The sequence below is a fragment of the Archocentrus centrarchus genome, chromosome 9 (genome assembly GCF_007364275.1).
Source record: "Archocentrus centrarchus isolate MPI-CPG fArcCen1 chromosome 9, fArcCen1, whole genome shotgun sequence".
In the NCBI taxonomy this organism is placed as follows: Eukaryota; Metazoa; Chordata; class Actinopteri; order Cichliformes; family Cichlidae; genus Archocentrus; species Archocentrus centrarchus.
In genome coordinates, this window is record NC_044354.1 from 12,004,502 (window position 1) to 12,017,527 (window position 13,026).

General features: G+C 46.7%; 1 protein-coding gene across 3 annotated transcripts in view; it reads left to right on the top strand.

The window, feature by feature from the left end:
* The window catches only part of pdlim5a (PDZ and LIM domain 5a), a 76,872-nt gene that overhangs the window by 22,258 nt on the left and 41,588 nt on the right, over positions 1-13,026 (top strand). The window lies entirely within an intron of this gene.

Consider the following 13,026-nt stretch of genomic DNA (forward strand, 5'->3'; position numbering starts at 1 on the left):
TGCTAAATGGGCTGTTTTATTGTGAGGAAGGCATGTGGCGCACATGTGTGCATAGCACGCTCACACACATACCGCACATGAATGCAAATAGACTTTCAGAGAGATGGTTGGTTAGGTTTTGGCACACTCCTTTCAATTTGCAGGGTTACAATCTATAAAATAGTTTCTTGATTAATCACGGAGTCTATGGGCTGTGGACACAACACAGCTTCCTTGAGTCCTAACTGACATCCTTAAACTCCTTGTTGTGTTTGACTGTCATAACCTAGGGGGAGGGTCTGCGTGTGTGTGTGTCTGTATACATGTGTGTTTGTCCTGCGGGCCACAGCGGAGGTTCCGGTGTCTCCGCCTCCCTAGGGCGGAGATCACCACACCTGCTACGGATCAAGCCATCAGGCAGGGTCTTTTTAAGCTGCCAGCAGACCATCACTCTTCGCTGGATCATTGACTACTTCTCAGTTAGTACCGGCTCTCTGGTGTGACTCTCGCTTTCGTGGATGTATATTACTTACCTGCTCTTCGTGTTCGCTCCTTTTTCAGATCCCCGTGTCAGTTCCTGCTCGTCCTTTCGGAAACCCCGGCTTTTCGTCAACCCGCCGCTCCACGCCGTACCACAGCTGGCCCCTCACCACCTGGGAATTCCTTCAGCCTCTCGACCCGCTTCAGCCGCCTCCCCCCTCGCCTTCCTGGACCCCCTTGTCTTTGCACCTTTATCAATCACTGTAAATAAACTTGCACCTTGCTTTCATCAGCCACCGCTTGTGTGTCCTCTTCCTCCTCGAGTCCTGACAGAATGATCCAGCCAAAACCGGACACCGCGGACGCTGATCCGGTTCATCGGGCCCTGGCTATTCAAGAGGAAACCCTCCAGCGTCACGACCATATGCTCCGTCTGGTTTCCAGTCAGCTGGGCGCAGCCACCCAACAGCTCGCCGATCTCCGAGGTATGTTGGAATCCACCATGTCATCCGCTACGCCCCGTCACCAGGATTTATCCCCTCCGCCGACAGATCCGCCGGCTGGTTTGGCTTCCGCGACCGAGCCCGCCGTAGCGTTGGAGAAAGCCCTGCCCATCCCGGAGGTGTTCCGCGGTGAGTTAGGGAAATGTGGAGGTTTCCTCACCCAATGTTCCCTCGTTTTCCGGCAACAGAGAAATGCCTACGCTTCTGACTGTGCAAAGATTGGTTTTATGGTCAATCTGTTCCGCGGTAGAGCATTAGAGTGGGGGCACGCTGTGTTACGGGGAAACCCCGATCTGTCTTTCCCTGCGTTCTTGTCTCGATTTAAGGAGGTGTTTGATAAAGGCACCAGCCCTGAATCCGCATCCCAGAAGTTGCTCAGCCTGCGGCAGGGACAACAGAGCATGGCGGATTTCTCCGTGGATTTCCGGATCCTCGCGGAGGAGGCCGGCTGGGAGGAAAAGGCGCTCAGGGGAGTATTCCTGAACAATATTAATGATGATCTCAAGTATGAACTTGCCACTAGGGATTTGCCTCAGTCCTTGGAGGCCGTGATTTCATTGTGTATCCATGTAGATGACCGCCTGAGAGCACGACGGACTCCGAGGAACTACAACTCCCAGCATGCCCCTCGCCGGGCGGTTTCCGCGGACCGGAGGAGCCTCCTAGCGGACGACAGCTCGGCTACGGCGCCCCCTTGCGGCGCGGAGGAGCAACCCATGCAACTCGGCCGCGCACGGCTGTCTCTCTCTGAGCGACGACGGAGATGGGAGGCGGGGGAGTGCATCTACTGTGGCAAAAAGGGCCACTACATCGCGTCATGCCCTGTTTGCCCAAAAGACCGCGCCCGTCAGTAATGGTGGGGATACTGGCGGGTCAAGCTAACGCATGCTCCTCCCTGCCCAGATTCACGCTTCAGACAAGGATAAATCTTCCATCAGGCAGTCACACAGTCTTGGCACTCCTCGATTCCGGAGCTGAGAAAAATCTCATGGACCGTGCCCTCGCCCAGCAGTGGGGTGTTCCATCCACAGCGCTACCCACGCCTCTCCTGGTCTCCGCTCTGGACGGCGCCAAGCTTTCTGAAATCACTCACAAGACCCAACCGCTTTCTGTGACTCTGTCGGGTAATCACTCTGAACGGCTCTCCTTTTACCTGTTTGACTCTGCACAGACGCCCATCGTCCTCGGCTTTCCCTGGTTGCAACTGCACAATCCACAGATTAACTGGGCGAATCGCAGCATCTCGGGTTGGAGTGAGCGGTGCCACCAGCGCTGCCTCAGATCCGCAACTCCCTCTCTCCCTCGGTCCACCGATTTGGGGGAGGGGACCCCACCTGACCTGTCCGGCGTCCCCTCGATCTATCACGACCTCGCTGAAGTATTCAATAAGGACCGGGCTGTTTCCCTGCCTCCCCACCGGCCTTACGACTGCGCCATCGACCTCATCCCGGGGGCGCCCTACCCCTCCAGCCGCCTCTACAGCATCTCTCCGCAGGAACGGGATGCCATGGAAAAATATATCACCGAAGCTCGGGCGTCCGGTCTGATTCGACCCTCCACCTCTCCCATGGGCGCGGGGTTTTTCTTCGTGGCCAAGAAGGACAAGACCCTCCGGCCCTGTATTGACTACCGCGGTCTGAACGAAATCACTGTGCGCAACAAATATCCTTTGCCACTTCTCACCTCTGCCTTTGAGCTCCTGCAGGGGGCAGCCATCTTCACCAAACTGGATCTCCGGAACGCTTACCATCTCGTCCGGATCCGGCAGGGAGACGAGTGGAAGACTGCCTTCAACACTCACCTCGGCCACTTCGAGTATCTTGTCATGCCCTTCGGCCTAACCAACGCGCCAGCTGTGTTCCAGGCCCTCGTAAACGACATACTCCGGGACTTCATCAATCATTTTGTGTTTGTCTATCTCGATGATATTTTGATCTTCTCATCCTCATTACAGGAGCATCAGGGACATGTGCGGCAGGTGTTGCAGCGGTTACTGGAGAATCGTCTATTCGTGAAGGGGGAGAAGTGCGAGTTTCATGTGGAGTCCACGGCGTTCTTGGGATACATTATTGGTAAAGGGCAGATCAAGGCGGACCCAGTTAAGGTACAAGCGGTCCTGGATTGGCCCGAGCCAGCGGATCGGAAACAGCTGCAGCGTTTTCTGGGCTTCGCCAATTTCTACCGCCGCTTCATTAAAGATTACAGCTCCATCACCCATGCTCTGACCTCTCTCACCTCTCCCAAGATTCCTTTCAGATGGACCCCCGCCGCTGCAGAGGCTTTCGCGCTCCTGAAGGGTCGGTTTGCCTCCGCACCCATCCTCATCCAACCTGACCTATCCAACTCATTCGTCGTGGAGGTGGACGCGTCCGACGTGGGGGTAGGGGCAGTGTTGTCCCAACAGTCCATGGGTAGCCTCCGACCCTGCGCCTTCTTCTCTCGCCGCCTCTCCCCGGCAGAACGGAATTACGACGTAGGGGACCGGGAGCTGCTGGCCATCAAACTAGCCTTGGAGGAATGGCGGCACTGGCTGGAGGGCGCGACGCATCCCTTCTTGGTCTGGACTGATCACAAGAACCTGGCCTATCTGCGAACCGCCAGACGTTTGAAACCCCGGCAGGCCAGGTGGGCCTTGTTTTTTACCCGATTTAACTTTACTATCTCTTATAGACCTGGGTCACGGAATGTCAAGCCCGACGCTCTGTCCCGACAGTTCAGCTCCACGGACTCCTCCTCGCAGCCAGAGTTTGTCTTGCCTCCCTCTTGCGTCATTGGAGCCATCACCTGGGAGATCGAATCCGCCATTCAGGCAGCTCTACGGACTGAACCAGATCCTGGGACGGGACCCCCCAACCGCCTTTATGTTCCCTCTCGAGTGCGAAGCCGCGTACTGCAATGGGGACACGCAGCCAAATTCACGTGCCATCCCGGGGCCAATCGCACTGTGGCCTTCCTCCAGCGTTATTTCTGGTGGCCTACATTGATTAAGGATACCCGTGAGTACGTGGCAGCATGCAGCATTTGTGCACAAAATAAACCTTCTCTGTCACCTCCATCAGGTCTCCTCCGGCCCTTACCCACCCCTAAGCGACCGTGGTCTCACATAGCTCTGGACTTCGTCACAGGACTTCCTCCCTCTGAAGGAAACACCGTGGTCCTGACCATTATCGACCGGTTTTCCAAGGCCACCCACTTCGTTGCGCTACCCAAGCTCCCCTCCGCCTTGGAGACGGCCCGGCTTCTCACCACCCACGTTTTTCGGCTCCATGGGATTCCTGAAGACATCGTGTCGGATCGGGGGCCCCAGTTCACATCTCAGGTCTGGAAGGAGTTCTGTACATCTCTCGGAGCCAAGGTGAGCCTCTCCTCTGGTTATCATCCCCAGACAAATGGGCAGACGGAACGGGCCAACCAGGAGTTGGAGGCAGCATTACGATGCGTGGCGTCCACCAATCAGGCCACCTGGAGTTCCCACTTGGCGTGGGTTGAGTATGCACATAACTCTCTCTCCTCCTCCGCCACAGGGGTGTCCCCCTTCGAGGCCTCCTTGGGTTTCCAACCGCCACTCCTCCCTGCCATCGAGGAGGATCTCACCATTCCCTCCGTCCAGCATCACCTTCGCCGCTGTCGCCGGCTATGGAGGTCCACCCGCGCAGCTCTGCTTCGGACGAAGGAGCAAAACAAACGCATCGCTGATCGCCATCGGACCCCTGCGCCGGACTACCAACCAGGCCAAAAGGTATGGCTCTCCACGAAAAATGTTCCAGTCCGTGCCGAGTCTAGGAAACTGGCCCCCACCTTCCTGGGGCCCTTCGAGATCGACTCCATCGTTAACCCTGTGTCTGTCCGCCTCAAACTCCCTCGTACCATGCGCATCCATAACGTCTTCCATGTCTCCCAACTTAAGCCTGTTGCCACCAGTCCTTTGTGCCCTCCAGCTGCCTCACCTCCTCCTGCCCGTTTTCTCGATGGCCAGCGGATCTACACCGTCCGTCGCATTATGGACGCCCGCCGTCGGGGGCGGGGTTATCAGTTCTTGGTGGACTGGGAGGGCTACGGTCCCGAAGAGCGATCCTGGGTGTCCCGAGCTAACATTCTGGATGCGGCCATGGTGCGGGAGTTCCGGCGGCGCCATCCCGAGAAGTTTCGGTCGCCAGGAGGCTCCCGTTGAGGAGGGGGTACTGTCATAACCTAGGGGGAGGGTCTGCGTGTGTGTGTGTCTGTATACATGTGTGTTTGTCCTGCGGGCCACAGCGGAGGTTCCGGTGTCTCCGCCTCCCTAGGGCGGAGATCACCACACCTGCTACGGATCAAGCCATCAGGCAGGGTCTTTTTAAGCTGCCAGCAGACCATCACTCTTCGCTGGATCATTGACTACTTCTCAGTTAGTACCGGCTCTCTGGTGTGACTCTCGCTTTCGTGGATGTATATTACTTACCTGCTCTTCGTGTTCGCTCCTTTTTCAGATCCCCGTGTCAGTTCCTGCTCGTCCTTTCGGAAACCCCGGCTTTTCGTCAACCCGCCGCTCCACGCCGTACCACAGCTGGCCCCTCACCACCTGGGAATTCCTTCAGCCTCTCGACCCGCTTCAGCCGCCTCCCCCCTCGCCTTCCTGGACCCCCTTGTCTTTGCACCTTTATCAATCACTGTAAATAAACTTGCACCTTGCTTTCATCAGCCACCGCTTGTGTGTCCTCTTCCTCCTCGAGTCCTGACATTGACCATCAGTTCAAAATGGAAATATTTACTATATTTCTAAACATTTAGAGTTACAAATGATAAATAGAACCCATATGTGCTCATGTTACACACAGTTTGTATTTTTGCATTAAAAGTGACTGAAGCAGTTACAGGAGTTTTAGTAATGGTTTGTTTTATCCAAATAACTAATTTGTGGTAACTTCATTCTTGAGTCTTTCTTAAAAGCAGGACTAGATGCCAGTGGAAGAGTGAGGCATTAAAGAGGAAAAAGTGCAAGTCAGAGAGAAAAATAAAAGATGGCAGAGGGAAGCTATGTGCAAAGAAAAAGTAGGGTAAGTCAAGGAAAGATAAGGTGAAGGTAATAAAGGTTTAGATATGGATGGTGGTGCTGAATTGGAAATTTGAGGCCATGGTGGAAGCAAAAGGTAAGATAATTGAGTTAGACTTTGTTTTTGTTTTTTGTTTATTTTAGAAATTACTAAGGCAGAAGGACATTTCCTTCTTGCTTGATGACTTTGTCCAAAAGGGGTCCCACTGCTGAAGTGTAATCACAAAGTTTCAGTACTTAAATTCACCTCTTTAGCAAACACCAAAGTATTAAACTGTTCATTTCAACCAATTACCCTGAGCCTCAACAAAACCACCTTTGTATTTCACTGTTACACACTTCAGCTGCCAGTGTCTGGCTAAATGGTTTATTCCCCACAGTAAAGTCCTTTCGAAGCCCATTTGACTATTTAATGGACCCTTGTTCATGTGTGCGTTTGAGGATTTTTCACTAGTAATGGCACAGTGTCAAGGTCCCGATGTGCTTGTTAGGGGGAGAAAATGAGACACAGTTGACCTGATGTACCCACCAACATTTACATAGGAACACACAGCAAATAAGTGCATTATGAATCATGCAAAGAAGAAATGATTTGAAGCAGCTTTTGAGTTGTGCTGGTTCCACTTTTTTTTTTTTTTTTAATCAGAGTGGAGATCTCCAACTGTTGAAAGTGCTTTAAACAGGATAATTAAGAGTGTTTGACAAGCCTTTTCTTTGTTGCTGTGTTTCTCAATAATGGGGTCATGACATGCATTTCTAAAAGCTCTTATGCATTAATGTAGAAAGCCACATGGATAGGCCATAATAAGGGATAGATAAACAAAATCAGATATTAAATCTCTTGTGTGTGATGTGGTATTGATCTTTTACTGCAGGGGCAATGACACCTCCCCACATGCACAAGGGTACACATAAGTCAGAAAGGAAGTTTAGCTCACCTCAACACCCTATAATGAATTCACACTCACTCTCCATTGACAGAGAACAGCAGTGGCCTCACTGCATATTTTTGCAGGAGGTGTGCACACCTAACCGTTTACGCCTTCCATGCGCACAAACCCTACAGACAGAGTCACACACAAGCACACATACATGCACAGAGCTCATATAAAATAAAACTCAAGCAGCTGCCTGGTTTATTTTGAGCTTGGAGGTTGGCCTGTGCTCAGGGACGGGGTTGGGTGAGGGAAGATTACGTCGAGATGGAGTATACGTTTTCATTTTGTTTATGTTGTGTTCTCTGAAAACAGAGACACAATCCCTGGGTTGTACTGGATATGCCGAGGCTTGTGTACAGCCACGTGTCCGTCCAGCAAACACAAGCACAGAAATACACATATGCACAGAAATCAGTTATGGCTTAGTCTCTTGCTGCACCTCAGTGTAAAGGTACAGTCTAGTACCAAATTAATGGCTATCCCTAGCAGTTTTATTTTAGTTTTTTCTTTTAAATTAATAGAAATAAATTTGTAAATAGACCAGTTACATATCTGCTCTCCTTCTCATATGTTTCTTGCAATGTAATCTTAAAGTGCGTTTGTGCGCACATACCAGAATAATTGCCTCTCATCTAAGAAATATGAGAAAACATGAGTTACATAATTGGTCATTTTATTTATGGGGGATATGTGTTAGTTACCTGTTTGAAGGCAACACTGATACTTTAATATAATGATGTATTGCCTGTTTTTAGCTTACACTTGAAACCCAGTATGGATGGCATTCTTACTTGGAACAGACTGCCATGTAACAAGAACAGCATGTTTGAATGACTGGGTTTGAAGGAAAGACTAAATCAGATTCCTTGTTTACAAAAAGCTGCATGGTTTTAAAAAATTCATCCAGCCATTTTCTTAACCACTTAACCAATTCACCATTGTGCGGGTGCTGGAGTCTATCCTAGCTGTCACTGGGTGAGAAGTAAAAAAGAAAATACACCGGTTAATGCACCAACTCTGACATTTGGATTGCTGATATGCTTTGGAGCCAAAAAAGGGGCTCGAATGATGTGTTTGTGTGTGAATGTGTGGAAAACAAGGCATCACCAAAGTGGCATATTGAAAGAGTAAGAACATGTGAATATATAAACTCTCAGTTTAAAGGCAGTAAACTGACGCAGTCAGTCCAAGTTCTATATTTTAAGTCAGATGTGAACAAAATGAACTTTTAGAGTTTTATCTCAACGCATAACAAGAAATCAACGCCAGATGGTTGTTGGATAATGCTGAGCAGCGTCTGGTGATGGCCAACATGAACACTTAACAGCCTAATAAAGCACCGCTGAGGATCCAGACCAGCCAGGATTCTATATGTCCCACCTTAACACTAAATGCCAATTTAAACTCAAATGCAAATATAAATAAGAGGGAAGGTTTATTAAAGTTCTTACTAAAAATATATAATTAAAATAAAATAAAGGCCCACTTAAAGCCTTGAAAATATGGTATATAACAGTGAATTAGAACATGTTAGATGTGTACTGTAGCTTCAGAAATTCACACCTTCTGCAGCTACAGTACTAATAGATTCTCTCTCTGCAGCTGCCATTGTCACTTATTCGCCTCTGATTATTTGCCAAAGCTATGAGTACTAAACTAGGCTCACCTGTCTCTGTCTTTCTCGGGTGTGTAGTAGTTTGCCAAAGATCATCTAAAGCTGATGGCCATCATCCTTGGCTTGTTGTGTTCACTGTTCATATCCTAATACCAGCTTCACACACCTGTCTCTGCCTGTCTTTTTCTAGCCTCTTATTTTTGCCAAAAAAATCTCCAAAAATATTAGGGGTCTGTGAAGCTAGCCCATAGATATTCCCAAGCCAAGAACACTGTGTTAAGCTCATCTGTCTCTGTTTTTTTTTTTTTTTTTTTTTTTTTTAACTATTCTTTGATACTTGCCAAAAATATCTTACTGTAAGCCAAGAGCACTCATCTTTAGGCCAGCCAGCATTGTTGAGCGATACCCAGGCAGGCAGCTGGAACAGTGTTAAAAATCATCTGGACTGACAGAAAGAAAAAAATAAGAAGCTACATTTAGTTTGTGCTGAGTAATTACTATAAGTGCATCTCAGGGTGCAAGACACCATGAGAACATAAACGGTACACTCAGCAGCTTTGTTCCAGATAAAATAAACTTCTAATTATAGTTACAAATGACTCTATAATAAATTGCAATTAATATGTTTTGTAACATAATACACACTTTTCCCAGACATGATTTGCTATGTTTTCCTTCAGTTCTCACATTAAGCTTTACGTCTACTGTTGTCGGTCCAGACTGGGCAATATAAATTCATTTTCAGGCAAAATTCTCATTATGTATTTTGTATCCTCATTTTATTACATAATCAGATAATACAATATTCAAAACATTCTATTATACTTCAAAGTCTTTAGGTACATCTGTTCAAATTTATAATGGAAAGAAGCTGGAAGAAACTCAAGTATTTCTTCAGTGTCAGAGCCAGGATCACTTTAGAATCCCTGTCACATACAGCACTGTGCAAAAGTCTTCTGCCACCCCTCATTTCTTTAAATTTTGCTAGAAAAATGGAATAGGTACAGTGATCCATCCATCCATCCATCCATCCATCCATCCATCCATCCATCCATCCATCCATCCATCCATCCGCTGAACAGGTTGCCGGTCTGTCACACAGCTAATAGAAAGAGACAGAAAGCCATTCATAATCACATTCACAGCTATGGGCAATTTAGAATCACTAATTAACCTAACCCCACTAACTACATGTCTTTGGACTGTGGGAGGAAGTCAGAGTACCCGGACAGAACCCATGCAGACACAAGAACATGCAAACTCCACCCAAAAAAGCCCCGACCAGATGGTGGATTCAAAACCAGGTACTTCCTTCTGCTTATCACTGCACCACCATGCAGCCCAAGAGTGATTTATAACAAACATAAATGGAATAAACAGAGCAATTATAATAGGGCCTTCGCACATTTCGTGCTCGGGCCCTAAATACAGAATTTAAGGCAAAAGCAGAGATGGCACAAAGCTTGAAAGTCAATATTTGGTATGACCACCTTTATTCTTCAACACAGCCTGAACTCTCTTTGGCAAGCTTTGTTGTAATTTATTTAATTATTCTTCAAGAATAGTTCTCCAGGCTTCTTGAAGGACATTAAAAGTTCTTCTCTTGGCTGTCTTTTGTTCCGTTCTCTGTCGAGATAATCCCACACTGCTTCAATAATGTTGAGGTTCGGGCTCTGGGGAGGCCAATCCATGACTGATAGTGTTCCATTATGTGTTTTTCTATCCAGGTTTGCTTTTACTGCATTGGCAGTGTGTTTGGGATCAATGTCATGCTGAAAAATGAAGTCATTGCCAATCACACACTTTCTGGTTTTGCATTGTGGAACAATATCTGGTACTTTTCTGTGTTCATAATTCATCAATTTTGACAACATCCCCAACACTATTGGCTGAAATGCAGCACCAAACCATGACAGAGCCTCCACTTTGTTTTACAAATGGCTGTGAACACTCACTGGATCTCTCTCCTGACCTCCTTTGTACTGATTGATGACGAATTTGGATTCATCACTCCATAACCTGTTGCCACTGATTTTCAGTGCAGTTCTTGTGTTATTTGGCAGACTGCCTTTTTTCCCCCCTGTTTCCCTTCCTTAAGAATGGCTTCTTGACAGCCACCCTTCCACTGAGGCCATTTCTGATGAAACTTTGGCGAACAATAGCTGGATCAACTGACGGGCCAGATGTTTTTCTCCTGTGTCCTGTGTCAGGTCTTTGCTGGATTTCTTATGGGCATGACTTTTAGGTACTGTTCATCTACTATAGTTTTTTTTTTATTAGGCCTGCCACTTCTTTTGTCCTCCATTTGTCCAGTTTCCACGTTGCTTGTTTTCATGCTGAAATATGCGAGGTTTTCAGGTAAGTCTCACCTTGCGGAATATGAGAATCACCTTGTTTTTGCAAAAATACTATTTTATGCCAAACTGTGTTATCTTTGGCAGTTGACATAGATTAAAAAAAAATGGGAAAAATTAAGCATACAATTTAAAATGGTTCTTTCCTAAGTTCTTTGTTATGTGCAGACAAAACAGTGGTTTATCCCTTGAGTTAGGTGCTTTTTTAACGTTCGAATGATTCATAGGTCAGGGTTAGGTGACTTAACAAAAGACATTCCCCTGAAAATGATCAGGTACAAGGACTGGACAGAAAATAAGTGAAAAAACAGCCAATGTCCAAAGAAAAACTTTAACTTAAAAAGACTTCATGAAAACTTAAAAAAAAATACACAAAGGTCTGGCTCCTTGGAAGGAAAACATAAAGACATGATGGGTGGCTCAGAGCTTTTGCACAGTATTGTAGTCTTGCACGATACTGAGCCACTGACTCTGAGCATCATTCAGAGAATAATACAGGAGTTTGTGTGTGTTTTAGGTAAAGAGCCAAAGAGAGAAAAAACAAGATTTGGGCCAGGTAAACAGATACAGAAATCTGGACAGTGATCGCAGTATCCAAAACACAATGAAAACAACTCAAGGAAAATAGAACCAATCTAGTAAATTCTGCATCTCTGTGAATGAATGTTTCCAAGTGATTTTGATGCATATTGATATCCATAACCCTTTCAAAAGACCTAAGGCCAGATGTGGAATATGGAAAACACTTCCTGGTCCAGCTGTGGATCATTTTGATGAGCAGAGTTTCTCTGTGCTGAATAGTGTACATAGCCTGAGTCCCGTCTCTTTAGCTCATATTAACATTTCATTGTAGGCAGTTTTGTAGCCTGTCATTGTTGCGCTGTTTATTCTTCTGATGAATGGACTCAGTGTTGATGTAGTACTACATGTTATAAATACATTGAGACTATAGTTCAGTACTGAATAGATCTTACAGAAGTACAGTGGTAAAGAATGAAGCATCAATTCATCTTATTTGGGATCCCATAGAATCAAATGTATGTCCTCATACAGTTTGAGCCCTGCGCCTTTGATTTCTCTGATGAAGACAGAGATTTATAAACGCTTTTAATGGGACCCCTACTGGAAACAATACAGTATTTATTATGAAATCACACCTCAACCAATCAAATGCTTTGACTGGGTGTAATGTGTTGTGCAAAGGAAGATCAGGATGCACTTTAAATATCTGGTCCAGCTACTACGAACGAAGCTGTGTGCACTATTTGACTAAAGAAAGTTCAGCCCACTGATGTGTCACCAGGTGTTGTCATAGCCTGATATCGGACATAATTGTCAGCTTGCTCTCTGTGAAAAGAGAGTAATGTTCTAGTGAATTAGTGAACGAAGAGAAATTTAAATTTAGACTAATCCCCTTGACTAAGAGTAAGCAGATATGCTACGTGTGGATAAAGTTAGCAGTGCTGGCATCAGTAGTCTTCTTTTCTTGCAGGTTAAAATCTACATGCCAGTATATGTAAATAATGTCATTTCATATTGCTCTTGTACAGTGGTTATGTGCCATTTATAATATATGACACTTCTTACAACAAACCCCATGCTTTCTAGTCCAAGGGTGTCAAATACTGCTGTTCATACTGGCCTCACAGAGACATTCCCAAGGTCTCCTTTGGCATCTGTGCCTTTATGCGTTGGCTGCAGTAATATTGGATGCCAAGAGTAAAGGGTCCTGTTTCAGAGAATAACAAAGTCCACATAGCGAGGCAAAAGTCACAGGTTTCTCAGCCAGGACACCGTGAGTCGTGTCCTGTTTAGGAGATTTGTTTTTCATACTGACTTTGTTTCACCTGCTGATTAGATCTGTTGGCACTTGACGCTTGATTTGGTTTAGGGCCCCAAAAAAGTCACTACTGATGTACTCGGTGTGCTTAAATGCAATGCCAAGACACTGAGAAAAAGGGTCCATATGTGATGAGTTAGAGGTCAATCCCATCTTGTCATCGTCATGACGCTGTGCATCACTGCAGCGATGGCAAAGACCACCTTTTGACTATCTGTCAGAATCCAGCAGCTTTGACAATGTGGCAGTATTTGATAGAATGAGAAAATGATTCACATGTAAAATTCT